This window comes from Bicyclus anynana, chromosome Z (genome assembly GCF_947172395.1).
Source record: "Bicyclus anynana chromosome Z, ilBicAnyn1.1, whole genome shotgun sequence".
NCBI lineage: Eukaryota > Metazoa > Arthropoda > Insecta > Lepidoptera > Nymphalidae > Bicyclus > Bicyclus anynana.
The window spans coordinates 18,416,118-18,442,193 of record NC_069110.1 but is presented as its reverse complement, the minus strand read 5'-3'; the positions used below and the strand labels follow the sequence as shown (position 1 = coordinate 18,442,193).

Here is a 26,076-nt window from a genome sequence, read left to right as displayed (position 1 = left end):
AGACGTAGTGCCGTTTAGAGGTGTCACTCACGTTCACTTTTTAACCGACTTTGGGACGCAACCGGTTTTTTGACGACTGCGGAGGATTGTTTTTTGAGCGTAACAAAACAAACATCTCAGTAATACTCGTAATATCACAAAATCATACACAACAGTAATATAGGCAAGATTTATCGCTAAACCCTCAGATTAATAAACCTCCGTAGTTGCTTGTTTATATTTTCAAATTCTCCGTAATCTTAGGAAATAACTTACTATTTACATGATAAAGATTGATTTACAATTATATTTGTTTCGATGAGTGTTTTATTTATCAAATTTTAAAAAACTATTGGGATGTATGTAATTTAAGTTGCGATTTAGTGAGCGCTTAGATCGAGTATTTTAATTTTTGATTTTTTTTTTACCTAATATGCACGAACTCTTAAACGTCAGAGAAAATAATTATCCCAAACAAACTCAGTGTGAAATTAAATTTTGTTTAATCAGTTCATCGAACTTTTTCGATTGATAAATAGAACAACTAATTAAAATGAAAATTATATGTAAATGCATAACAATATTTTTGGACAACTCGAAAAATGAAAATTGAAGTTTCACTCTATAAAATATTTGTTAATAAGTAGAGAAAATGGGTATTATATTTTTAATTTACATTTACTTCAGATTTACATAAAACATTTAAAAATTTTTTTAGGTCAGAAAACTAGTATTGCTATACCAAGTCGCAATACTGCCAACCTTCTAGGCACTTTACCAATTGTCATCTATTCGGAGGAATTCTACGACGTCCAAGTCTTTAGATAATCGTAACGGAATTCTAAGTGTCGAAATAAATGTCTTTGCTGATAAGGTAATAACTTATGTACATATTAAAGTAAAGTGTACAAGTCAAGTTATAGTTGGAGTCTTTAGTGTTGCTCATGTTCAAAGCTTAACAGTTTAGTGTGAAATGGCAGCTAGAAATGCGCTCATTCTTGTAACCGATCCAGTTATACGCATCTAGAATACTAATGATATGTAAAAGAGACCAAGATTTTGCAAATAGTAATTGAATTAACATAGGAATAAGTGGAACCAAGTGGAACACGTTTGAAATACATTCATTGAAAATTTCTTCCAAATGAAAATAATTAAATAAATTGAATAATCTTAGAAAATAATTTAAATAACGATAATCTTCATTATCTTCAAAACGAACGGCTTGTGAGTAAGAAAGTTATTTATTCTATAATCCATGGGACCTACCCATTTCACACCTTACCAATAAAACATTTTTTATGAATTTCAATACAAATATATTTAGATAAATTTAGATTTTGATAAAGTACTTTCTCATAAATCAGACTAGAAAGGGTAAAAATATGTATTATATTTTTTATACCCATATTTTAAATTAGGCATATAAAATAATAAGTGAATTTACTGCCAACTATTAGAGAATAATTACACTCTTGTAAAAAAATCCCCTTAATCACACAATGACGCTACCACGCTAGCTCAGAATTGGCTGATTATAAGCCAAATGTGGACGCAACCTAACAGCCGAATTTGACGAAAACGCCGTGTCTACTCGTGCATAAGTCTACACGAAGTGGTTTTGCCCTGTTACGATCACAGGTAAGCGCAGAGAAGGCCGCAGGTATGCGGAGTCGCCGCTCCACCTCAGAAAAAAGCTACGCAACGAAAGTTTAATAAGTGCGTACTTATTGTAGCCCGTGCCCGCTCCTACGAGTACGAATAGTAATAATTGACTCCCATCAAACAGGAGTTCATCTCGTCATGGAGGAAACAGAAATTAATTCTATGCTTTTTTTATTTGGCTTTTTTTGAGCATATAATAATTTTGTAATTAATAATAATCTTTATTGTATAAACTGAAAATTATGAACATTTATTTATAACACATATTTTAGAATATAATATTGTAAAACAAAGAAATTTTACATTTTTTTTGAAATATATATATAGTTTTAAGGATTTTCACCGACGAAGGTGTAAGGTAGTCGAATATAAATAAAATAATTAAGCAGTGATTGATTTTCAATTACATTACGTTGTGTGTAATACGAAACTTTATATTTATTTTGTGTAAGTTGAAGATAGCGCGCGCGCGTTGAACTCTTTCCGAAAGTTGTGTGCATATACGAGTACACTGAGCTAGCTTATCTTTACTACGAGTCGATAGTAAACCTCTGTAGCAATACCATCGCGTGCATTCTATTCTATAGTAACCATAAATATTATAGAAATTATGCGATGTATTGTGCTTATTAATAAATCGAAGTTTATACGCATAGTCTGGTAATCAAGTTGGTTGAGTCAGATACCATAAATTTTAACATTTAACTTTTTACCTAATAACTTTTACTGAGCTCTGTCAACATGGACACAATATTTTATGATAATAACATGTCAAGTAATTATTGGGCATAAGCATGACTCAAAACACAACTATGTATATTTATATTCTTAGTCCCTGTACCAGCTTATCGAATGAACTTTGTAATTTTAATACTTCTACCACCAATTTTAATACTTCTATCGATTATGCAGTAGAGTTATTCATTAGATTATGATTCGAGTTATGCTCAGAGTATCACTGAGGAAAGCCTCAGAAGAATCAAAGTCACTGACACAGCTCAGCGATTCGCGAAGGGCGCATAGTTCGAAGTGACGATGGACGTTGGGGGCGACCCCGCACTTGATAGCGCAGTGTTGGTCGATCCCCCACCAGATAGACTGACGAGGAGTTGCCAGATTCAGGCGGTTCATGATCGTGGTGTTTGGAAGTCCTTAGAAAATGCCTATGTCCTGTGGACGTCCATCGATGGATATGATGAATTTCACAGGAAAACATTAAAATAGTCTTTTCAAAAATCATTAAATATTTTCGGATCTGCCAAAACGCCTCCGGCGTGAAGGCGAAGCGTGCATCGCTCTGTCTACAACTGGATTGCCAGCAAGCCACTTGAAACTGCGGCCGCTCGAACAAAGGGCCTGGCAACAGAGCACTTCAATGCTTTGTGTTTGCCACAATGACGTTTTGATTTCCACCATTGTCCCTAGCAGGTACCTGCTGAACATCTCACTATACCTTTTGCACTACCACTGCACTTGTGAAATTGATACTTGAAAGTGCACTCCAGATAAGTAATTACTAGTAGTTTTTTAAGCCCAGACGTTCAAATATAGGAGTGTTGGTTAGTTTCGTTGGGAAAGTTATTTTTTTTAAAGAGTATTTGCCATATCTTTTTAAATATGACTAATATTCCCATTCCCCTTCAACTAGTCGGGGAAGACTGTATTAGGAGCGGGTACGACAATAAACCAACGGAGCGGGTATCGAACCACCACCCCTCGGTGATAAATCCGATCGCTCTTACCGTTGATCTATTGAGGCTCTAACTGTTATTAGCTAGTGTGTGTATTGTCGATCACACTAACTAATAACATTACTAAAATTGTGTCAAATTTAGTAAGAGCTTGAGTATGTGGACTTAGATTTGAGTCCCGAGTCGGGCTATGAAACTTTCTTCCGGTATATCATCAGTAGCAGCCTGGAGTAGTCATGATCCCTAGTTTCTGAAAACTTTAAATTATTGTTCACATTTTTAGGTGGTACATACTTAATATAATATGTATATACATATATTACAGTTACTCATGTAGCTATTTTACAAAAATATTTAAAGTCTCTAATGGTAACGATCCACGAATATGTTCATGACGGAACATTTATTATGCCTAATTCAAAAAAGATGAACCGATGCAGTCTACAGACGTACCGCCACCTAGAGACATTAAAAACGTTTTGGTCATTAATATAAAACATATTAAAACTGTTAGTAATTGCGTCGAATCATAAATGGTTAATAAAAAAACGCATTCTTGGTACCCGGCCTGCGGTCGTACCCCACTGTGATGGGTTCGCTGCGTATCATCCGAGCCGCTGTTTAGTTATCACACAGTTCCGAATTTTCCATACACTCGGAATTCATTCATAGCGTCTAAACGTAGATTCACGGTAAAATTATTTAAAAGGTACACACAACAATGGCAGCAGAAAACAAAAATTAACAAAATACAGTAAAATCTTTTTATTGTTTAGTGCCAGTACTGTGGTAGTCACAAGGAAGTAATAATGTTAAAATTAAGGGACCGGATTTATACCCATGATGGCTATGGTTCGGTCACCGATTATTGTCGTACCTACTATTAGTGCAAGCTTTAGGTTTATTTCTAGAGGAATGGGAAATACTGATCATGTAAAAAAAATATATGGCAATTTATTTAACTTTTAAATAACAAAATATTCCTAGTTCTCATAAAACTACATATAAGTTGTTATATGAAGTCAAACAACAGTGATCACACACACAAACATGGGATTCCAACGTGTAGAAGTATCAACAAGGGGTAGTCAGATTAATATGCAGAACATGTGTAAGGGCAGAAGGACCCGATTTAATATCTATTTGTTAAAATTTATTCATTTACGCATTCCCAACTGTATAATTGCTAACCTGTAAAAAAAGCCCAAAAGTCGCAGGTTGTTTCGACAGTCCATTACTATTAAATAACTGACTTTTATATTTACCATGCTTTGTTATTTACAAAAAAGATATAACGCAATAAAGCCTTTTTGTGATCGAAATCCTAGATTACGTGGACTAGCAGATGTGTACGCCTTTTATAAAATTGTGTTAATATTTGACAAATTATCCTCAACATTTCTTACTTTTTGACGGTCTGAAAGTATACTCTATTAAAAAAATATCAGAATTGGATAATAATAAAAAATGAAAACGAATAAAAAACAATTCAAATCGATTAATAAAGGAAGATAAAAACATAGTAAAGCCTTTATGTAAAAACATAGTTGATCCTCTCATTCCCTCCATCATCCCTGCAATTTTCCGCTAATTTTGAGTACAAAGAAAGCATTTGAAATGTCGCCAATAGCGACGTTTCGGCCTAATCAATGGCAATGGCAGATAGCTGATGTTTTTAAGAGAAACTGCTACCTTTACTGATCAAAGATGTTTTAAATTCCACACAGACGAAGCAGCTAGTTTATTAATATCGATACCGAATAGAAACCTTTTGGTCTCTTTGGAAAATGATGTAACGTGATTCGGTTTTTTACCTCTTTATAATTACAGGATCGTGACGTAGCGTCAACGTATTTGGCGTTTTCGGATCAGATGTTGAGATTAGGGAGTTTAAATGGAAGGCATTGTTGCTTCGAGATGCTGTTCACTTATCTGGGCGACCGAGCTGTGTTCAGTGTTTTATTTTTTAATTCAAAAACTTTTTGACTTGCAACGCCATCTCATTTTGATAACCGACTTCAAAAAAAGGAGGAGGTTCTGAATTCGAGTCTATGTTTTTTTTATTTTTCTCGTAGGTACTAGCAGAGCTTTGCGGCTTCACCAGCTTAGTTCATGTTCTTGTAAGAAAACAGGGGTAAAATAAACCCTTGTAGCTTTCTATTAAAGAAAGAGTTTTCAAATCGCGGGCCAGTAGTTTTGAGTTTATTCGTTATATGTATTCGTTAGGTACATTATACAAATATTTCTTCTTTGTAATGATTATCATTATTATCAACCCATATATCCTATGGTATGCAGGTTTTCTCACTGTTTTTTCTTCACCGAAAGAGTGAATGCTGCTGCTTCTAAACAATCAAACCTTTCTTCTCCATAATACAAGTGTAGATTTAGTTTAGACATAACTACATTTTATTACATTTTATTACGGACGGCCGCGACTTCGTCCGCCCTAAGACCCCTATAATCCAGTCCTTGCAGTAAATTTGGGATTTATTGCTATCAGTAAATCCCAAAATTTACTCATTGCATTTTTGGCATTAGTATCGATCACTAATCACCCCCTCATAGTTATTTTGGAAATATATTTCATGTACAGAATTGACCTCTCTACAGATTTATTATAAGTATAGATATAGATAGGGATCTTTTACGAGATAGTACCTCGAAGAAGTAATTGCCAGATAGCGTTTTGCTTAATATTAAAAGTTATTAAATTGGCTTCCAATAAGTAAAACGTCTACTACGAGTACGTACGTAATAGTGTCAAGAATGGTGATAGAATAAGACCTCACGGCTTAAACTCCGCCATTAGCCGTACCAGCTATTGAGGATTGATAAATTATTTTTAGGTGGCTTGTCTTTCCATTATCATACTGATATTTTCTAGGCGAAAGTTAGTGTGTTTTCTTATACGAGTATATCCATTATTTTATCACTATTTTGGTATTTATTAACAACCTGGTATTAATAAACATCAAATCAACTAAGAGATGTCATCTACCTACTGTGTGTATACCACGAAGGATTGTCAGTATTGTCCGGATAACTTTATTGTTACATAGAATCTCAAATGATTTCGATTTGAGTTCATACGACGTTCAGAAACTTCATGTCGCGAAATAAAAACTGACTGACTGTCGCTGGTGGTGGTGTGACTTTCTTGACTGATTGGATCCTTTATTTTTTAATTACCAGGATAACGCGACAATGCATGCTTGTCCTTTAACTACAGAATCCATCAACTCGTGTAACCTTTACTGGTAGGAGTACATACAAACAATAAGTAAAATCAGGGTAAAAATACATTCTTGTGTTATGCTAAACACCTACTGGCGCGATATGCATCCTGCGGCAACCACGGCAGCGTCAATTCACATGGTAATCGCTAATCTTGAAGTGGCATCGTCTCATAACTGGCAATGCCCCGTGACTTTCTTCTTACTTTAGATCACATTTTGATCAAGGTTTTTTTGACAGACTCCGTGGCGCAGTCGTATGCGTTGTGGATTTACAAGACGGAGGACTTCGATCGATCGATTTTATTCCTATCGCAGCGTATAGTTATAATAAACTAGGAGATGCCGCGCGGTTTCACCCGCGTGGTTCCCGTTCCTGTAGGAATACGGGGATAAAATTTAGCTTATAGTTATTGTTGTAAGTTAGCGTTGTTATTTCTTAACCCTAAATCCAGTAGTCACAAGTCCTGGACTTTGCTTGGTGTTTTTCTCTCTACCACGCGATGGACCCGGCACCTGCACGGTGAATCCATGGAATGCTAAGATATTCGTCTCATTCTTCGATAAATTGGCTATCACTGGAAGAATTTTTTAAATCTTACCAGTAGTTCCTGAGATTAGCGCATTCAAGCAAGCAAACAAACAAACTTTTAGGATGATATTATTGAATATTATTGAATATTAAAATGAATATTATTTAGTATAGATTAAGATTAAAAAATTAAAACTTTAAAAATTTTCAGACTGGTTTCCTAGGTCTCGGTCAAAGTCATACAAGAATTGTTCATTTAAATTTATCTATGGACTAGTAGACATCGTGTAGTTTCACTCACTTCTCTCTCTCTCGTTCCTATTGGAATACGGGGATAAAATATAGTTTATGTTATTCTCTGATAATGTAGCTTTCTATTGATGATACAATTTTCAACAGTTTAGTGATTGAGGTGTAAAAGCTTAATAAACAAACTCACACTCGCATTTATAACATTAGTCAGGATAGGAGACGGATATAATTTGAATGTATAAAGGTAGGTCAAACCTAGGGTCAACATAGATAAAAAATAGAGATTAGGTAAGCTGTAAATATGCTCGCACGTCAGAGCGACTAGATAACGTGTAAGAGATACATAAATTTGTATTCAGTTCTTTGCTGAAAGGATACGAAGATTGTTCCAGAAGATTGACAAAGAGATACATAATCATAGATCCTCGAAATAGGTGTTTCAAAACTTATGCCTTTATAGATCTCCCCTGAGCAGAGCTAATGTAGTTTTTAACATCTCACAATAATAGATATATGCATAGAAGTATGGCCGTGTATATGTGCATGTATAGTAAGTGACCTATGGTTCATATGTAAATATACATACATTACTAGCGGACTCCCGCGACTTCGTCTGCGTAAAAATCGGTGTAAATTATATTTTTCTATTTAACCCCGTTTGTAACAGACATCTATCAACTCCAAACACGTCCCTATCAATTTTCAAGTTTGTAGCATAAAAGGACTTTCATACAAACTTGGAAGCGTTTAAACCTCTTTAATCTGGCCCTATCCCAAAATCCGTTCTTAGCGGATACCTAAAAACTATAAACTACCTCCCTGCCAAGTTTCATCTTTGTATGTCAAGTGGTTTTCGAAATTTTAATGACTAAATGACCTTTCGTATTTCTATATTAACATATATCTATAGCTATGCCCATTACTACATCAGCTTCGCAACTCGCTGAGCTCTGGCTGGTGGGAGGCTTCGGCCGTGGCTAGTTACCACCCTACCGACAAAGACGTGCCGCTAAGCGATTTAGCGTTCTGCTACGATGTCGTGTAGAAATCGAAAGGAGTGTGGATTTCATTCATTCATCTTAGATTGCATCGTCACTTACTCCTCCTCCTACACTCCTGAACATATCTAGACCTTTCTATAGTACTTCCAAACAACACTACAGCGGCTTCAAAACCAACTTACTATAGCCAAATAGCCTGATAATAATGATGTACCATGGCGCTATATAAAAGTGTTTTGGAACTTCAATATCTCCAGTATAGTATATCAACATTTGGAACTGACAAAAGCCTGAATCGTATTCACACGGTCGACACAAAGGCTGGTTTTTTGCGTCGTAAGATTCCCGAGCGGGATCTAAGCGCAAATCGCTTTGTGGGAGGGGAATTGGGAGCTTGTTTTGGGTATGAGTATTTGAGAATGAGACTTGCTTTGGAACTTCGCACGATGTCTGGGTAACTTAATTTTTTGTTTCTGTTAATATATAATTATGTCTCGATAGTCCATTGATTGGCTTTTGTGGCTTCGAAACGAAGTCCTGAACAATAAAAATAGCTTTTACTTTTTCCTCTTACGTGTTTATTTATATGGTGTTAATTTGCAATTACATTATAATTCAATTAATAAATAAATGCTTTCTAGGCAAGCACTCCCCGTAGGCTGCATCAGCGCTTACTTTAGTGTTAAAATTAAAAATATAATAGACAATACAATCGCGTTTAAGTATAAGTATGTTGGATGTTAAATACGCCTAACATTTAAAAGAAAATACAAATATCATTCAACGAAATCAAAAAGAAACTACATTACAAAAAAAAATCGAAAATGAAAAACAACGCGTCCCTTTCTGGTACACTACAAAACGACCAAAGTGGGCGATTAAAATCAAAAATAAACTACTGTAAAGGTTGCTTTGTCTCTCGTGTCCACGACAAGACAAGCATCGTAGCCTGCGCACGCGGTGACGAAAAACTTCTAAAGCTATGTTCATACTTACCTTCGACGTTCGTTCTGTCATGCCCCTATTGTACATTCAGTATTTAATACCTACTTCTATATAATAATAATAATAATAAACTCATTTATTCAGCTTAAGATTGGTACAGAAATAGTTAAAAATAAATTAACTTAAAATATATATTTTTTCTCAGCTCAAAAGGTCGCTGCCTCAGCATGGTGCTGCAGTGTTTGCAACTGCAGCGCTGATTTTCAGACATGAACCTTGGTGGCATCACGAGTCGACAGGGATACATTTATAATAAAAAAAATTAAAATAAAAAAAGTAAATAATAATATAAATAAACAGCAATACAGAAACAAATGAAATGAAAAATAATAAATATACTATTAGTCAAGAGTCATCCATACTATTTATAAATTAGAGTAAATGGTAGGCATATTATGAAAATGAGACATCTTAATACGAAATAGTGAAAAAAAGTGGGTCGTCTACGGTTACATTCGGTAAGCAGGTTACAAATATTTTTCTCGTGCCCATTTTATGTAATAATGTTAAACATTTGCGTCTGCGTAATTTAATTTATAAAAAATCAGAGCTTTACATAAACGTATCCTTACATCACTGGTCAGATAAGGACGCATTTTGTATAGAATTTTCAGTCTGTAATAGCAGTTTCGAACTACGCTTCTTGTGTGTCTCAAAGTGTAAGTTCGAATCGAATACCACTCTAAACTGCGCGCTTCAGAAACTCTTTCATGTCGTAATTTTATTTTAATTGTGGGTTTAAAATTCTCTATTTTACTAATTGTCTGTTTAGTACCTAGGATTAAAAGTTCAATTTTTATATCGTTAGTTTATATGAATACAAGACGGTGAGAGAGGAATACCAACAAAATCTCTCTTTAACCTGCTTAAAGACCTTTCTAGAACTGCAGTAGAAGAAACTACTGTACAATCCACAGACTAAGCATAAATTGTAAGTTCAATTTGCCTTTACGGCACTAGTCTGAAATTTAAAGAACGTATGTGAATTGGGCTTTAGTTGGAGCGGCGCGCGCAGGCTATGTCGGCCATTTTTGTTTAATCTCTTTTACTTTTTATTGCTGTGCTTTTTCAATAATCCGCATGTCTTATGGCTTGTTAGACTGTTTGTTGCGATTAAAGTTTACTAATTAGGGAACTAGCGGGAATCGCGGTGGCAGGAAATGTTAATTAATTTTTGACTTATTTAGGTAACAATAATTTTTTTTATTGATCTTGAATTTTTGTTAATTCTATAAAGGTATTTGTATAGTTGACCGTACAGACAGATAACCACACTGATAATAATAATGATTGTTCCAGAAGATCATTAGCTGCTAGAGGATCCTCGTGAAGAGAAATACAGATTTATTTCCGGATAAATGACAAAAAAACTAAATAATAAGATGTTATTGAGTTTTTTTAATTTTCCAATTCTTGTAACTATGTATTGCAATCAGATGCTAACGATTACTGGGACCGATAGAAAGCATTAAGGGTTTTACATACTAAAATTGTAATGCAAAGGCGGTAAAAGCATTATTAAAGACAGCCCCTGATACGGTACGGTACAGACGATACGCACCACAGCATATTATCTTGAGATCAGAGACTGACATACGTCAACCAATAGCGGCGTGATCGGAAATATCGCTCTCTCTTACATTGCGTTGGACGAAAGAAGTGGAACTAGATCCACACCAATGTTCTCTTCACGAATTATACCGTTAACGCTTCATAGACCTAATGGAAGCCCTCCTTTTTAAATCAGTTAATGAAAGGTAGTCTTTTCTTATCCAGAAATCTGTGTCACGTTCAAGTCAACATTTATGTTTGCCCAGGCGGGTACCTACTCAGTAGTTAGTACTTCTGTCAAGATAACCTTATCTTGAAGATTTAATCCTTATTAATTTAATGTTTGTTTCTTGATCCTTGAACTTAGTATGAGGAGTGAAGGACTAAGGACGCCTTTTCACAATATTATAGTATATTAGCATCTTTTTGTAAAATGGGGAGACCTGAGCTCTTTAGTGGGTCATTAAAATAGGCTAATGATAATCACCCCAAACCTTTTACCCTGCGATTGATTCTATAAACCTGACAACGTGTAGGTATACAAAATTCAATTATAATTGTCGGAAGGTTCGAATAAATTCAAGCCGACATCAATATCCGGGAAAATTTCATCGAAAGTTTGCCTTTGAGATAACAAAATAATCCTGAAGTGGCAATGGGCAGGCCACATAGTTCGAAGAAACGATGGATTTTGGGTTCCCAAGGTGCTGGAATGGCGACCCCGCGCAGTGTTGGTTGATCCCTCACTAGGTGGACCGAGGATGTCATGCGAGTTGCTTGGAGCCGCTGGATGCTGGTGGTTCGAGACCTACATGATGAGTAAGAGGCCTAAATCCATCAGTGGACGTCCATCAGCTGATAATGATGATGATGAATTCTTAATGGATGCATATTGCGCTTTTATAGATGGGTTCCACGAGGTTGAAGTCGCGGGCATGTACTAGTAATACATATTTTTTTTTTAGATTACCGGTAATGTATACAACTGTTAATAATTAAAAGATACAGTAAGCTGGTCGCGTTTAATCACGTTGCTGGTAATTTCCTGTATTAAAGGTATGAAAAAACGACTTCCCTTCAACGTAATTATTGTTGTAAAAGCAGTGTAAATAAGGATAAACGTATGACCGGTACGATAATATGCAAACTATTCCACATTTGTATTAAGTGTCTGTTTGGTTAGCCATTACCTGTAGGTCTAGGTATCTATGTAGTTCTCTGCCGATGGTGGGTACATACCTGTAAAAATAAAAACAATTTATTAATGTACTGCAAAGACAAGCAAATCGGTTATCTTCAAGTCAAGAATGACATTTACGCAAGATGTTTCACTGTAGTCAATCTTCGCTTACATTATATCCCATATATGTTGTTATCGATTCTGTTAGTGTGAAGTAAGAATATGTATATAAATACCTAGTTTATAAATAAATTAAAGTCACATATGGAATCCAAATATTCTAAACGTTTGTACCGTGATGTAAAATCGGCAGCATAATATGTAGATAGCGGCGATGAATTTAAATATCTTCATTTTGATGTAATGAACATGACCGCAACCAAATATCGTACAACACTACATTTACATACCTATACCTATCAACGCTACATTATTATTTATTCCATGAAACCGAAAAAAATACGGAGTAGGTACCAGTAACTATATTAAGAGGGTAGGTATCAACTGATTCGTCGGTCCATCTACCACTTTCCTTAGTGTATCTATCCATGTGAGAGTTATGCTTGGAATTTCTTTGCGTGACCGAATCAGAAATGATGAGATCCGCAGAAGAACCTAAGTAACTACATAGCTCAGCGGGTCGCGAAGCTGAAGAGGCAATGTGCAGGCCACATAGTTCGAAGAGCCGATGGACGTTGGGTTGCCAAGGTGCTGGAATGGCGACCCCGCACCGAAAAGCGCAGTGTTGGTCGACTTCCGCTAGATGAACCGAGGACATTAAAAAGTTGCGGACAGACACTGTATGCTGGCGTCTCGAGACCGTTTTGTTTGGAAGTCCATGCAAGAGGCCTATGTCCAGCAGTGGATGTCCGTCGACTGTTGATGATGATGATGATGATGATGATGATGATAATGATGATGATGATCCATTGATATTTATGGCTCCATTTGACTACAGTTGATAACGCGCTTACTATTGAGCTCAAAATGTAAGTATAAAAATCCTTAATTATAAGCACCTTCCGCGGCCAAAAACCTAAGTAGATACGAGTATATTCGTTAATGAGTAGGTATTTATAAGTATTAATGCTTGGCGCCACAAACCACAAAGGCGGCGCATTGAATATATTATTTAAAACGTGGCAATATTTACTAATGCGTACCCCGAGAAACAATGCAGGGCAAATGTTAAAGGTTATTTGGGTAACAATTAGGGTTGTCACCAGTAGAATAATTAAGCTCAACGAAAATAAAATTGTAGTCATTTTGATTTTTTATGCATTACATAATGTTTGTTACAAGGAATACGAATGGTTTAATTAAAGTACTGTTTTGGCTCTCGTTTTTATTTTGCACTACAGTTTGTTTCATGTAGTATGGTGCGGGTGACAGTTCGTTTCACTCTTGAAAGTTTGCCGCGATTCACGATAATAGTACGTATTATGAACGTCATACTGGCGACCGTCACCGTACCCATGCTATCTGAAAAACATATTAATATATAATATTGTTGTATATTACACTAGCAGACGCCCGCGACTTCGTCCACTTTAGGGTTTGAGTTTTAAAAACTCTTGAATCAAATTATAATTTGTGTTTTTTATGATTTTTAAATAAGTCTTTAAATCTGTAACTCTAAAAATGAGGGTCTTTCCATACAAACTTTCAACTCCTATTTCACCCCCTTCTTATTTTATTTTCTCAATAAAAAGTATCCTATAACCTTCTCTGTATTCATTTATGGTCTTAAACCGTGCCAAGTTTCTTTTTAATTAATTCGGTAGTTTCAGCGTGATGCCCGGTCAACAAAATTGTCTGTCCGTGATTTTGTTGTTTGTCTAGCTTCAGCGTCGATTATTTAATGCCCTCCGACAAAACTTTTTAAAATATCTTCAATGTACAGAATTTGATCTTTTACAGTTTTATTATAAGTATAGATAGATAGATTATTTCAACATAATATGTGGCAACCCTAGCGCCAATGGCGATATCAAATGATTGTTAATCTGTCAAACCGTCAATGTTACGGTATACGTAAGTCAATCCAAAAAATCCTTTGAAATGGCTCCCTTGTTGTCCCTACAACAGTGTTATCAGCGGGCAAGACAATAGTCTAACAGATTGAACATAGGTCTACATGGGCTTGTAACCAGGGGCCTTAGCCACGTAGCAAGTCGATTCTCTTTCTACAAACGCTAACGCTCCGAAAACTAACAAAATATATGGGAATGATAGATCCGATCGACGACTTTATCACGTGACCTCTCGGTAGTGAATGTCATTCCCATACATTTTTAACCGACTTCATTTAGTTTTCGAATCGTTGGCGTTTATAGAAAGAGAATCGACGTGCCACATGGCTACAGTCCCAGATTCTATTTTACGCAGAGCTCAAAGCTCATTAAATGACATTATTAATCATCAATACTCAAAACATATAAATTAAATGTGTTTAATTTATTAATTTGAATTAAATTTTGTCAGCCTCCGTGGCGCAGCGATATGCGCGGTGGATTTACAAGACGGAGGTCCTGGGTTTGATCCCCGGCTGGGCTGATTGAGGTTTTCTTAATTGGTCCAGGTCTGGCTGGTGGGAGCCTTCAGCCGTGGCTAGTTACCACCCTACTGACAAAAACGTACCGCCAAGCGATTTAGCGTGCCAATACGATGCTGTGTAGTAACCGAAAGGGGTGTGAATTTTCATCCTACTCCTAACAATTTAGCCCGCTTTCATCTTAGATTGCATCAACACTTTGAGATTGTAGTCAAGGGCTAACTTGTAAAAAACAAAAAAAAAAAGAAAAAGAAGCGCAATTGATAATACATGATTATTTTGAAATCACAGAGGGACACTTCTATTTTATTTATATGTGTTGATTAGTTAAAAAAACTTCTTAATTCAAATATTCTATTTATACTATTGCCGCATTTCTGACGACCGGCGCCATAGATATTATTATATACGTCAATAATACCTATTTAGCATGCATAATTTATGTTATATATCAATAAGTTTAGTTAGTTAGTTTGCCGTGGGTTCGATTCCCGCAACCAAAAAAATATTCGTGTGATAAGGTAGGATATTTTATATTCTTTATTTTCTACTAGCTGACGCCAAACCTCGGATTCTTTTCTTCTAATTCCGTGGTTAGTTAAGCCAGGGTGGTTTTCCTGCACTAAAGTACTAGGATTGTCTGTCGGTAGCGGCGGCATCCCAACTAAAAGCGCAAGTTAAATACAAGCTTGTAAAATATAATTTATGTAAGAATTTGAATCTCGTTTTGCGTCTTAGACCTACGGAATCTTCAAAACGTTGTAATTATTAATAATTTTACATGGCCCATTAAGAGGCGGTCGCCGTGTCCCGGGGCAAATAAAAACCTAAAAAGAAAAGGCTCACGACTTCTCGCATTCGTGGTGTCAACGTTTATCTGTCATACAGAAGGGAACTGTTTCTTCAGACATCATTATCAATGTATTTTATCGCCCCACTACGGTGTCGGTCTTCCTTTCTTGTAGGAAAGTTTAGACCTACCACGCTGATCCAAAGAGGGTTGACGGGTGATAATATTAAATTATTCAAGTACCACTACCATATGTTAATGATAATGACCAGTACTCTCCAAGTCCACACACCCGACTTCAAAAAGAAATTCTTGAAAGAAAGATAATATCAATATTTCACAGTTAGACCCAGGACCTGCTGATCTTAAATTACATTGGTTTAGACTAATTACTGGGTGCCAACCCAGTGATTAGTCCAGACCAATTTAGTCCAGTTACTAATGAAATAGTTACAATTCATCAACACCACAGAAAAAAAATATGGCCTCCTATCTCCGTAAACATTCAACTAACATAACTATTATGTTTTTGCAATACATACGAGTATTGGCGAACATAAAATTTGTTTGATAGGTATTTTGATACTGTAACTATCACAATCAGATATTAACTTTCCCACTCCGAGTTGCAATTGTATTCTTTTAAAGCAAGGATTATCTAATAATTTTATAACCCGAAAATATTATCACCCAAGCATCTTTATTGGCTTTATTGTGTAGGTGTTCGCTCTCCACGCAAAACCGTTCAAACAAGTTTCTGTACCTACTGCAAGATTGTTAAGCTGTGGAACTGGCTTTTAAGATTGTCAGAGGGCACTTCTAAAAAGAGATAAAGAGATTTTAGTGTAAAAAAAATGGATCCCACTTTGTAAACAGGTTGTAAACGATCTTGTAAAGCGTTGCCTTTTCGGTCCCGGCTTGCCTTCTAAGTTAGCTACTAAGCATACCATTTATCACGTATTTCAATATGCTGATTAGTGGGACTTTTAAATGTCCCATGGATCTTGAATCTTGCAACATACATTTTTATGGAGGTCCCGGTTTCAAGTCCGGGGTAATATAGCATGTATTCATTTATTTATTATTCTACAAAATAATATTAAAATTAAGTGTAACCATAATGGAACATAAACCACAGTTGATTTTACTAGTTATTAAAAACTATATATATAGAAGAAAGTAGTGTTTGTTACAACACTTATAACTCGAGATCTGCTGGACCGATTTTTATGGTGTTTAGTTCGTTGGATTTGTCTCCGCCAAGAATAGCAGAATATGAAAAGGGTAGGTTTAGAGTAGTGGTAGGGTAGGGGTAGGGTAGTGTAGGGTAGGAATAGGGAAGAAGTGCACATTAGTCAAAGCGAAGCTTGACCGGGTCCGCTAGTGAATTATAAAAAACATTAAAAAATAAAAAACAAACAAAAAGAGAAAAAAAAATATTAGCGGGTAGTAAAACAAATTACATAATTATTGTGTACTGTTGCTGTGACGCTATACAGGTTGTTTTATTCCTTAAAAATCAATAGTTTCTGCGGTATTTGTGAGAGCCTGAATGTCACACGATTGTCTGATATTCTTAATCAATAGAATAATGCGAAATAATAAGAATGTTTGTTAAGTTTTCACGCCTAAACCACTTAAAACCTAAAAATCTTTTACCAATGGTAAGCTACTTTTAGCAGACTCAGAACTGGTTTACAAACAATCAGAAAACTAATGTCGAACAAAGGTTCTGATTCACAATATTTGTCAGGACAACTTAATTAGAAAACAAACTGTAACCAAAATAAGACCTTAGATAGGCAAAGAATGACTTGAGTGGAGTCACGCACTTGTGAATATTGTGTGTAAGGTTAAAGGCGCTTTTGACAGTTAACCAACCCCTTTTCCACTCAAGTCACTCTCTCCGCCTATCCCAAGTAACCCATAAAGAATTCCACAACAAGAATTGTGGTCGGCTAGAACGGCACGAGCACACTGAAGCTGACCGAGCGCCTTATGTCGCAGGTCGTTCCCGCCAACTGATCGCTACCCCTCTCTAAATCCCTACTCTTTACGAAACAAGTCGCACCAACACGAGATCGAGCGACGTCATATCCATCTACAGACTACTATTTCCAACACTGCATTATTCATAGTTCTCTTTCCCGTTCTCCAACGGGAAAGAGAACTACGCGGATCAAACCACGGGACATCCGGTAGTAGTGTAATAATAACTTTGGAAACTAGGGCAAACCTATACTGTCACTATAAATGTAATATGGCTAAGCCTTGCTTGTTTATCTGACGCGGACAATACCGCCTTGTATACGACGTCCTTGTAAAACTTCCCTATCATGGCATTTACGCACTGGCGCTATTGATATACTACGGATGGATTGGTCAGATGTAGTTATTCCCTAAAGTTGGTACAGGATCTCACCGTATTCATGCCTCCATAAAGGAGACGGAATATAGAGATCAGACCTACCATGCTGCTTCAATGCAGGTTGGCGTACTGCCAAGCGATTTAACGTTCGAGATCGTCAGAGGTACGAGTAGAATACACTTGTACCTTTTCCAAATAAGCCCGCTTCCATCTTAGATGACATATTCGCTTACTCGTAACATCAGGTGAGATCGCAGTCAAGGGCTGTATATATTTATTAACAAACTAGCGGACACCCGCGAATTTGTCTGCGTGGAATTCATTTGCAAGGTTTTCTTTTAATTTATTAATGGACGCACAAAAGTTTAGCAATGATTACCAAAGTGGTCTATATGGACCCCTAGTGGTCTATGCGAGCGAAAAAAGGGGGTCCATTAAATGAAAATGGTTTCCACGATAGTGGATCATAACACATACACTGATAGTACATATTTTTTACATCTTATTATATCAAAACATATACATTATTTTAAAAGTAACTATGAAATAAAAAAAAATATATATGATTATAAAATTGTGTAAGTTGTAGGATACAGAAAACCAATATCAAATAAGTTGGGGGTCTACCCAACAAGGAAAAACATGGCAAGGGGGTACGACTCAAAAAAGTTTGGGAAACTCTGTTCTAGACGGTGGTGGATGGAAAGCGCCTACCATCTTGGTTCATTCGTCTCGCCATGAATATATACAAAGTTTAAGCATGATCATTGATAAATATTTTTTTCCCGGGTCCAAAGACTATCTATATGTAGATATATCAATGTGTTGTATCAATGGTTGATATAATACGAGTACGCAGTACACATAATATGCTGTACACGTAAATTTGGGTTGCGGTCTTTCGAAGGTCGTCAAATCCTCCTAATATTATAAGCGCGAAAGTTTATTTGGATGTTTGTTACACTTTAACGCCGCAACTACTGGACCGATTTGGCTGAAATTTGGAATGGAAATAGATTTTACTCTGGATTAACATTTAGGCTACTTTTCATTCCGAAAAGATTCATGGTTCTCGAGGGATTTGTAAAAAATTAAATTCCACGCGGACGAAGTCGCAGGTGTCTGATAGTAGCTGATAATTCAAACGTTTGATAAAATTTTCTAAACGTTCTGCATTGATATAGAATACTATCCAAACTGTAATGTGTTTAGTGTTTAGTTTTGCTTTGACGATTATGGAGTTAGCAACCAATTGCAAGAAAGCTATCGGTGACAAACACTCGCTTTACTCGCTTATTTCATTACAAGCCCGCGACTCTGTCTGCTTAATATTCAGTTTATCAAATATCCCGCAGGAACCATGGATTCAGGGATAAAAAGTAGCCAATATACTAATCCAAGCCGTTATAGCCCAGTGGAGATGACTTCTGCCTCCGATACCGGAGGGTGCGGGTTCGAATCCGGTCCGGGGCATGCACCTCCAACTTTTCAGTTGTGTGCATTTTAAGAAATTAAATATCACGTATCTCAAACGGTAAAAGTAAACATCGTGAGGAAATCTACATACCAGAGAATTTACTCAATTCTCTGCGTGTGTGAAGTTTGCCAATCCGCATTGGGCCAGCGTGGTGGACTACTGGCGTAACCCCTCTCATTCTGAGATGAGGCTAGAGCTGAGCAGTGAGCCGAATATGGCTTGATAATGATGATGATGATAATAATCCAAGACATAATCTATCTCTATTAAAATTTTCAGGAAAATCCATTCAGTAGTTTTTGCGTGAAAGATCAACATACATTCATACGAACTACAACTACATGTACCGGAATAAAAACTCATATCAAGTACTTTGTAAGCTCATGCAAGTCATCGCGCGGTTTACATTATACATATGTGACCTGTGTTCTTTCAGCATACGAGTATGGGATCGTGTGTGATACTGATATAGCAGTGACGTGCATAAGGTTGTTAACCAGCGTATGCATTGTAATTGTGAAAAATTAAAAATTCTTTCACCAATACAGATTCATCATAAGTTTGAGTGTATTTTTGCGTGTGTGAAGTGCAGGTCACTGTAACCTATAGAACAATTAAGATGGAAGAGGGCTAACTTGTTAGGAGGAGGATGAAATCCAAACCCCTTTCGGTTTCTACACGACATCGTACCGGAACGCTAAATTGCTTGGCGGTACGTCTTTGCTGGTAGGGTGCTAACTAGCCACGGCTGAAGCCTCCCGAGGTTTTCTATTGAACCAATTAAGAAAACCTCAATCGGCCCAGCCGGGCCTCGAACCCAGGAAGGACCTCCGCCTTATAAATCTACCGCGTATACCACTGCACCACTGAGGCCGTCAATACATTTGATACTTCGGAAAACAAAAATCCTCTAAAATCAGTCATTGACGGTTAATTATTCTCAAGTTTCTGCAGCGCAAACGGCAGCGAAGACGTTTCATAAGTCAAGCCGTCATGCACGCAGTGACTAATACACGATCAGTTATAGTCGTGGGTGCTGCAGAAACGTGAGAATAATTGATCGTCATAGGCGTGCATTAGCAGTTGGTTAAAAAGGTCTATATCATACCTATTGTACTTATGTATGCGAATGTTTAAAAAGTAACCCAAGGAATAAAGTATAGCTACACATAACGACTGTATATTTTTGTATTGAAATTAAATCGATCGACGTTTTTGATTAATATTTAGTGATATTTTAATGCAGCGGACTGCGTCAATAGGCCACGTGTGTTTTGTTGGCATAATTTCACACAAAAACAGTGTGACGTCACAAAATGCATTTTCATGGTACATTTTACCCGGTTTTTATATTTTTGAAATTCTTATAGGTAACCAATCATTTACCAAATATTATTTGCTTTTTGGTTGTATGTTGTGCTATCTTTGCTATTGAGTTAGATTAGTAAATCTATACTAATATTATAAAGCTGAAGAGTTTGTTTGTTTGATTGAACGCACTAATCTCAGGAACTACTGATCTGATTTGAAAAATTCATATTATATATTATCCCCGTATTCCTACGGGAACGGAAACCACGTGGGTGCAACCGCGCGCCGTCAGCTAGTAGTTAATATAAATAAATAAAAATATTACAATTATCAAACTATCTAGTAGTTATGATGAAATACAGCAAGCGGGTTACTTTATGCCGAAATACTAGAATCCAGCGGAGAAGTCGAAGTAGCGAGCATAAGTAAGCCTTACTGAAAATAATAAATATTCAGTTCAAGTCTTTTATTTAAAAATCAGGGTCATTTCACACTTACCAACTCGTAGAGTAGGTCAGCAATCGGCATTAGATTTTAAAAATCGTCGTGGGCTGCCGCCCACTACACACGGTTGTGTGGGCATCGCGGGCGAGTTGTAAATATATCGTGAAGCCGCATGCGCCTCGTCGCCATTGCGACTGGCGGATCGAGGCGTCAAATAAGGCTACCCACACACAATTTGTGCATGAAGCAAGAGTCAGTGAGTGTGCGTGTGATTTTTTTTATTTATTACGCTTTCGCGTCTGTTACTAATATCCATTAAAAATTATTCAGCAATGGAACTCAATGAAAATATAGACTTTGTTATCAGCGAGTAACGTTATATCCCCGTATTCGGAATCGTAAACTACGGTATAACCTCAACGGCCAGTAATAAGCCACTGACCATCAATTATTCTCACGATCCTGCAGTGGTAACGGCTAGATGGCTCGATTTGACGCAAAAAAAATATTCTAGAGTTTGCAGCTGTTGACCGTCTGTTGGAGACGTTATAATTATAACACTAGCAGACACTCCGCGATTTACATTGCGTTATTCCCGTTCGAAAACGGAGATAAAATATATACGACATATCGAGAACATTTAATTAAAAAATTGTCCACATTTATATTACGGCAATTTTAGAATGTTTTTGTCACACAATGGTGCTCTCGCAATGAGAGACGGATAAAGGGACGGCAGCATCGACGATGGGAAGACGAGCTGAAGCTTACAGCTGGTCCATTCTGGAGAAGAGTAGCTCTGGACAGGAAGCACTGGCGGGAGCTGGAGGAGGCCTTTGCCATGAGGCACAATGAGATTAGGGACATCATTTAATTGTACAAAATTTTCATTAATATAGGCTATTTTATTTTATTTTTATTTATTTTATAATTTTAGAATAATAAATCTTTATACCTTCGCTTAAAGTTGTTTCCAATAAAACCCCAAATTCAGAGCAAAATCAACCTACCGACGGGTCAAAATGTTTCGTTGAATTTGCAATGCGACTACTTGAAAAGTTCACAAGTTGTTTTTGGTCGTTGATTGTGAGTCTTCTTTTATTAATGTCAATGGTACAATACTAACAAATGAAGTGGCTTTTAAAAGAATTATCAATATTGGTTCAGTTGATCCAGAGAGAGATTTTTATAATATCAGTATAGACGCGAGTACAAGTAGTGTGTAGGAGTCCTAATCAAGTGTGTTTCTCTGAGCTTAAACTTGGTAAGGTGCTCATTAAAACGTCCCACGTCACCCTATTCGATATTTTATTTCGTAATTAAAGTGAAGGAGACCAGCTTTCGTTTGTTACTTAAATTCAACCGACTTGAAAAAAAAAATCTCTATTTGACGCGTAAAGTCACCAAATTAAAATTTAAGTTATGAGGGTCACAATGGTAAATTGTGTCAAATTTATACTTTCGTTATAGTATTCTTCTTTTTATACTTTTATAGTTATTCTATTTCTAGAAGACGGAAGCCCTGCTGGCCTATTTACTATTTTGGTCTTTATTGTCAACCTATTAAAATAAACATCAAATCTATTGACAAAATGTCATTTACCTACTGTGCGATATCCACTAGTAAGCACCGGATGACATTTTTTACATAGAATCTCAATATCGTATATGTCAACTATAGCTCGTGCGCTGTAGCTAAGTGCGGGTGACAGTTAATTTTACTCTTGAAAGTTTGCCGCGATAATAGTACGTATTATTAACGTCATACGGCAACTGTCACCTACACCTAGCTACAGCGCACGAAGTATAGCATACGTCAAAGATAGTGAATAAGCCTGTTGGATGTAGTTGTAAATTGGAAAAACAGAAACAGAAAATTAAATTACGTCAAACTTGGCTACGTCATAATTATACGCAATAAGACACATTTTAGATATATTTACAAAAGAAATATTATTTACCCGGAATATATTCATTTTAAAACACATGTTCCTTGAACACTTTTAATTTGTTTTCGATGATGAATACAACCCCAGAGTTATGGAAAATACTTCCGAGCACCCTGTATACTGAAGGAAATTTAGCGCAGCATAGATTCATCATAATTATCACGTTTAAATTATGCATTGTTAAATTATTTCGAGTGATACAGAAACGTTGTTGTGATATTGAAACCCGTTTACCAAAAAATCGTTTTAGACCACCTCGCATTGGAGTAACATGGTGAGTCCAAACTCCATAATTATCTCCTTTTCTATAAGTTATAGTATACTTCATATTAAAATATAACAATGATGATGATAATACTTATTTAAAAGTTACGGAACCATCGAAACGCGTATCCGACCCGCACTTGCCTGTGGCTTTTGATTTTAGTTCTTCGCGGTCGCTGACATGTTCACAAGGGCCCAAAGAGAGCCGAAAGTGTAAAACACGATGTAAAGCTCACTTCTCCGCAACGAATTACGGGGAATTATAATGACCGGTCGGACTGGTTTCGTAACTCTGATGCGTGTGCCCAAAGCCCTAAACAGGGCCCACATATCGTTTTACGCAATCATTGATTAAAAGATTTAGTTTTAATGGTCTAAGATGCCGTATATGACGGCCTTGACTGCCTCCGTGGCGCAGTGGTATGCGCGGTCGATTTACAAGACGGAGGTCCTGGGTTCGCTCCCCGGCTGGGCCTATTGAGGTTTTCTTAATTGGTCCAAGTCTGGCTGGTGGGAGGCTTTGGCCGTGGTTACCACCTTACCGGCAAAGACGTACCGTCAAGCGATTTAAGGTTACACTACGATGTCGTGTAGAAACCGAAACGGGTGTGGATTTTCATTCTCCTCCTAATAAGTTAGCCCGCTTCCATCTTAGATTTCATCATCACTTACCATCAGGTCACCATCATCATCATCATTATCAAACCATATTCAGTTCACTGCTGAGCTCGAGTCTCCTCTCAGAATAAGAGGGGTTAGGCCAATAAATATAGTGCCTAAAACAAATTCAGTAACTACAATTTGTATAGGTACATAGATTAAATTTTGTCTTGTGTGGGAAAAAAAACTGTTTGCTTACATGAATATACTGTTGCAATTTCTTGCTTGCGTGCCCGAAAATAAATATGTACCTACACAATAGTGTACACAATAAATATGTACACAATAGTACATGTTTATTGTGAACACTAGTAGTAGCCGAAGTGGGGATTTTTGCAGTTACTCGAGCGCAGCTGATAAACTTAAGGGACTATACCTTGCACGTTGTTGAGTACCTCCACCAAGTATGAGCCCTTAATATTGATGGGTACGCTTAAGGCAACCAAATAAATCGAAAAATACTCAGCCAGCACTTCAGATAAGGACAAAGTAGGTAAGCAATATGGCATAAAGGTGTGCATTTCGAAAAAAAATTGATTAATTAGGTATACAGTACCAGACTGACTAGCTACAGTTCACATGAGAGGATTGGATTTATTTGCATCTCCGTTCTGTCCGGCTCAACGATATTAAAAAGAGCCTGTCATAGCCATACCTGCTGCATTTCATAGGTTTGTCAGTTTGCCTAGCCCCTACCAACGGAAGTAAGGTAGATAATGAACTATGGTTTGGATCAGGGTGGTTTCCCGATCCTCAATCGTCGATGTATAAATCATTCCATTCTTTTTTTATTCTTTACAAGTTAGCCCTTGACTATAATCTCACCTGATGGTAATTGATGAGATGCAGTCTAAGATGGAAGCGGGCTAACTTGTTAGGAGGAGGATGAAAATCTATATCCCTTTTGGTTTCTACAATGCATCGTATTTTAAATCGCTTGGCGGTACGTCTTTGCCGGAAGGGTGGTAACTAGTCACGGCCGAAGCCTCCCACCAGCCAAAATGAGCTTTATGTATAATTTCCTGGGTATTGTATGAAATTACTGTTGCTAAGTTAGTAACAAAAGTAATTTCACATACATATTTGTACCAATTGTTTTTTGTTCTTTTTATTTTTGGAGCACTAAACCTACAGAGGGTTAAACTTTAGATCATTGGTAAATACTAGCTTACGTTACATTGTGTAAATTCATCATTGATTGCGTGCACAGTAATTTTGGTTAATTTTGTTTTTTGGTTTTAATATAATTATTTGAAAACCTTTCGGAATGGGGACAAAATTAAAAAAAAAACATCAATGTCGAAGCCGTTCTGGAGGACTTCCAAAGACTGCTTGTTTTTAGTAGGTATTCATTTACTAAACTATCGTACCGGAACGTTAAATAGCTTGGCGATACCTCTACCGGCAGGATAGTAATTAGCCACGGCCGATGCCTACCACCTGACCAGACCTCAGTCAATTTAGGAAATATGAAATCCTAAACAGACCCGAGCTGGGAATTGTACCCAGGACCTCTGTTGAGATCCACAACATAGGATGAAAATCTATACCCCTTTCGGTTTCTACACGACATCGTACCGGAACACTAAATCGCTTGGCGGTAAGTCTTTGCCGGAAGGGTGGTAACTAGCCACGGCCGAAGCCTCCCACCAGCCAAAATGAGCTCTATGTATAATTTCCTGGGTATTGTATGAAATTACTGTTGCTAAGTTAGTAACAAAAGTAATTTCACATACATATTTGTACCAATTGTTTTTTGTTCATTTTATTTTTGGGGCACTAAACTTACAGAGGGTTAAACTTTAGATCATTGGTAAATACTAGCTTACGTTACATTGTGTAAATTCATCACTGATTGTTTGCACAGTAATTTTGGTTAATTTTGGTTTTTGATTTTAATATAATTATTTGAAAACATTAAAAAAAAAAGTTAAAAAAAAAAACATCAATGTCGGATCCGTTCTGGAGGACTTCCAAAGACTGCTTGTTTTAAGTAGGTATTCATTTAATAAACTATCGTACCGGAACGCTAAATAGCTTGGCGATACCTGTTTGTCGGCAGGGTGGTAATTAGCCAATTCCGATGCCTACCACCTGACCAGACCTCAGTCAATTTAGGAAATATGAAATCCTAAACTGACCCAGACCCTGGGAATCGAACTACGCC

The 26,076-nt window shown here is 36.7% G+C and overlaps 1 protein-coding gene across 1 annotated transcript in view; it reads right to left on the bottom strand.

The window, feature by feature from the left end:
* The window catches only part of LOC112045731 (epidermal growth factor receptor), a 176,565-nt gene that overhangs the window by 29,791 nt on the left and 120,698 nt on the right, over positions 1-26,076 (bottom strand). The window lies entirely within an intron of this gene.